Below are 4,687 nucleotides of genomic sequence, written 5' to 3'. Positions count from 1 at the left end.
GCTCAGGCAACCCATAAGCTCAAATGTCATCTTTATGCGGTATTCCCATAAGCTCAATAGTGAAAGTGAAAGCCATACAAAGGCTATGCACAATTTGAGATGGCATCAGCTTACCACGAGCGCGTGGCATCAATATGGACTTCCCATCCTAAAGCTATAAAGCCAAAATATTAGCTTTTAATTCCAAAGTTAAACTAACAGCAAAAATGGATGATAAGTTTTGACTAATTTGAGATAGTAATCAAGGAACCAACAAATAAATTCACGCCTTCAAGGATAAAATAGAAAGCTCATGGATTTATGGCCATTAAAATGTGTATTGCTTTTATAGAGATATCAAAAAAATAAATTGATGCATAATTTTGGCACATCATATGGCATGAGGCTAGCATTAAAAAGATTTGCAATACTTGATAATGCAAAGAACAAAATCTATATGACTCACCTTGTTGGTGGTGATGGAAGATGGCAGTGATGCAACAGCCACAGACCACTCAACCTTTAAAATATCAAAGATCAAAGTCTTCACACGTCCGGGAATAATTAGGAATAAAAAGTTCATAAATGAATGTCAAAAAAAAAAAAAGTATTATTGAAACTAGAGAAAAATTGCTCAAGGCTGCACTACATTTAATCCACATCAGAACTCAACTCCCAGGCCAGTAAGACATTGAAGATCTTAACATGAGGATAGAGGACTTAGTTATGAAGTTGAAAACAACATAAATAGCAGCTAGACAGGGTCTGAATGTACGCAAATTTTACAAATATAAACTTCTTTAAATCATGGAAATCAAAGGAGTTGAAAGCCAACCCTTTCAATCTTCCTCTCGTTTCTCTTTCTTTTTTCCTAAATCATCAAATGCTTTCTCAGAACCAAACTCAGGTTGATTTCGATAGCCTTCCTACATTATGGTATAGATGGCAACTTATATCGTTGAAATCACATTCAGCAAAGGTTCTTCTTTTTATTCAACTTAAAGGAATCCAATAGTTCTAGAAATTACCATTATTTGCTCATTTCCCTCATTTTGCAGGAACTAAGAAGTACAATAGGGACTGCCTCTTGTCTTACAAAGCTGTTATAAAACTCTATGTATAAGAGGACTGATTCCTAAAACCCTAGTAACTTTAAATCACAGCCTTTAACTAAATCTAATCCTAACCATACACATTAGCTAAAATGAAAATAAATAGAAGGTCAAACATCCTAAAAAACCCTAGCTCTACTAGCAAAAATGATACCCCTAAATAACTGCTACAGTGCTGACTAGAACCATAACTTAAGTGCCTCTGATCAGCAACAGCTGTACAGCACAATGAATGGTCCTCCCCCCCTTCGCCTTTTCTTTCCAATGAAAAAAATGTCCAGCATGAGCAAGGTCCTATCATGACATACACATCATGAAGTATTCTCACTGTAGGGAATAGAATCCGTATGTCTGATATAAATTACAAGTCCTATTCTACCATTCAAAATTCCTAAGAGCTAAGTGACTAATTCTGCATTCAAAAGCCCTAAGTGGCTAAGTCAGCATAGCAAACGATTATGCATCTTGAATGTATCTTCAGAATTTTCACAAGACACTCACATGGTACACTATTAAGGGCTAAAAAACTTCTCATATCTGACCTCCACAGTGTTATGCTTGTTCATGCTATTTTATATAAAAACTTATGAGAAGAAAACACAAAAACCGAAAAAAAAAATAAAAAAATAAAAAAACTTGTAAGTTAAAGCTTTAATCAGGTTAAATATGTTTAGTGGCAATCACCCTTACTTCAATATATGTTTCAATATAGAGCTGCTAGTGAAAAATGGAGCTGATATTGAATGTGCTATGGAGAGAGAGAGAAATAGGATATGCATGGGATGAACAAGAGGCTACTTATTATTTTAGACATGGTACTAATTGCCATACCCCTTACTAATCAATGGAAAGTAAAGTGCTCCTATTTATTGCACATTTTCTTTGAATATTAATCTTAGGTTTTTATAGTTTCCAATGAAGATAGTTGAAGTTTTAACTTACACACATGACCCTGCCACCCCATTAGCGTACACAGTTATTCTCACAACTTAAGGTGCTTGGGTACTCTAGACCTTAATAAAGAATATCTTAGTCTCCTTCTAGTTTCTAGTGTAATCAATCTTAAATATGCATCTACCCAAAACACAGTTAAAATAATGTGAAAAGAAAGCCAAATGCAATCTTGAGCACCTGAAGATTTAAAAAGGTTACACACAGATGCCTAATTACGTTCAATGCATACACCAAAGAGGCATAGGGTGACAGAATCATTTAGAAAAAATTATATGCAGAAGATGAATGATCAATATTATACCTTATGGATAGTAAAGGTTGGCAGTAAGTGTTTGAACCCAAGTAAGGGAGCTCAAGAACAACTGGTCACAAATTTAAGAAGCATACAACGTTCCTTTGGTTCAAATTCTCGAATAACCTGTGACACGATAATCAGGAGAAACTCAATGGAAACATAAAAAAGATTATAGAATTCCCCAACCAGGGTCCACCTTTTAGACAAGAATACAAAAAGAATCAACATAAATGTAGGGTGAAGGGAATTCAAATCATGAAGTGAAATAAAAGAACATGACACTAGCATGGAGACATTGTGTAAACTAGAAATTTAGACATATGAGGAAATCTGGAATTCAGAAAATAAAGATATCTAAAATCCAATAATTGGATTATAGCATGGCAAAATTCCTGCTAGGTCATGTAGACAAGAACTAATTATGCATTATTACAAGTTTTATAGAAAGGAATAAGTGTTCCGATCAAGGATGTCAATACCGTACCGGAGGCCGTACCGGTTTGGCCACCGGTACGATATATTTCGGATACCGGTCAATACCAATGTACCGTTTCGGGTTTACCGCTATTTTTTATATTTATATATATATATATATATATATATATATGTATGTATGTGTCTGTGTATATATATATTATAATAAATATAAAAGTTTACCATAAAACATTTCCTCAATTCAGAACTAATTATTCATGGTTTTAGACTTTAGTATCAATTAAAAGGGAAAAAAAATAAAAAAAATAAAATAGAAAACTTAAAAGTTACCATTGCATACTAAGAAAACAAATAATACTAATAAGTTAATGCAAATAAGTTACCATTTTGTTCTAACAAAAATTCAAAAATTACAAAACTTAAAAAAAAAATAAATAAAATAAATAAATTATGTACCGGCCGGTACACCCGGTATCGGTCGGTATTGCCATAAATTGGCTGGTACGACCGGTATTTTTTCTGGTACGAAACAGGAGGGTCGAGCATACCGGATTGCTGGCCAGTACGGTATATTCCGGCCGGTATGGTACGGAATCGATAACCTTGGTTCCGATATATGCAAGCATAAATTTGGAAGTTTTAATCCATTAAACATTATCCAAACAAAGAGGACCAATATATATGCTAGTTGGTGTGCAAAAGCTTAAAAATTGTCAGTGGCAGAAGGGGAAACCTGATGCACAAAGATTCAAAGCAATAACTAATAAATCCAAGTAAAAACACAAACTTTCAACTACCTAATTCATCAAATTGCTCTAAAAACAAACCCAGATAATAAATTATTCTTACCTTCATACCCAATTCATCAAAATGCTCTAAAAACAAACCCAAATAATAAATTATTCTTACCTTCAACTTATTCCCTTGTTCCACTATATCTATCAGTAAAATCCAATCTGCTTCAGCTTTCTTCAAATTACAAACATTCACCGTTATCTCAATTATTTGATACTCTGAGATCCGACCTCCCAAATACACAACAACACACCAAAACCACTAAATCAAATTCAATGCAATAAACAAAAACCCACATACTCAATTCTTAAAATTTAGTAACCCAGATGAAAAAAATACAATAAAGTTACCTTCTTGGGATCGATCTCAGCTTGCTTCTTTTGAACCTAGTGGTAAAACTGTGCTGCGAGCTTTTCACAGACCTAGCATTTGATGTACGGAATGTCACCCAAATTCGGATGGGAGGAAGGGGATTTAGAGATTTGGGTGGAAAGAAAATCGGAGAGAGTGGAAGTGAGGGAAGGAGGGGAGAAGGTGATTTCCAAGTAAGGAGTGTGTTGGATGGAGAGGGAATGGAAAGGGAAATGGGTCAGAGCATGGCGGCATCGAGCTGCGTGGCATAGAGCACGGCGGTGAGATTAGGGATTGAGAGCTAGGTTGAAAGTGAGCTAAGAGTTTTTGTGAATTTAGGATTTTTTTTCAATTGAGGTTTTTTTTTTTTTTTTTTAAATTATAACAAACCCATGGCCGCATTTGATAAAACGCAGCTCTTCCCCTGTTTAAGCCACATTTAATTAAACACAACTTTATAAATATTTAAGCTGCATTTAATAAACGCAGCTCCAGACATGTTAAACCACGTTTAATAAAATGTAGCTCAGCTACATTTTTAAGCCGCATTTAATAAATGCAATTTTGGGATATATTGAAAAAATAAATAAATAAAATAAAATCCCCGGATAGGTCTATAGCTGCGTTTTTAAAACTGCGGCTTAAGCCCTACCCAGCTAAACGCAGCCTCAACATCACAAAATGCAGCTTCCGAACTGGTCTATAGCCGCGTTTAGTAAACGCGGCTATATGTCTAGTAGTGGAGATGTGTTTGTGTAAAACGCAG

At 34.7% G+C, this 4,687-nt stretch overlaps 1 long non-coding RNA gene across 1 annotated transcript; it reads right to left on the bottom strand.

The window, feature by feature from the left end:
• Positions 1–326: 326 nt before the first annotated feature.
• Positions 327–4,218, bottom strand: LOC126727237 (uncharacterized). The gene is made up of 4 exons (XR_007656188.1): positions 3,921–4,218; positions 3,685–3,788; positions 2,347–2,463; positions 327–499 (listed from the first exon to the last, which is right to left on the bottom strand). It is a non-coding gene; the product is annotated as an uncharacterized LOC126727237 (long non-coding RNA).
• Positions 4,219–4,687: the final 469 nt, after the last annotated feature.

This window comes from Quercus robur, chromosome 5 (genome assembly GCF_932294415.1).
Source record: "Quercus robur chromosome 5, dhQueRobu3.1, whole genome shotgun sequence".
Lineage (NCBI taxonomy): Eukaryota > Viridiplantae > Streptophyta > Magnoliopsida > Fagales > Fagaceae > Quercus > Quercus robur.
Note: the sequence above shows the minus strand (reverse complement) of the source record. Positions and strands in the feature narration are given on the sequence as shown.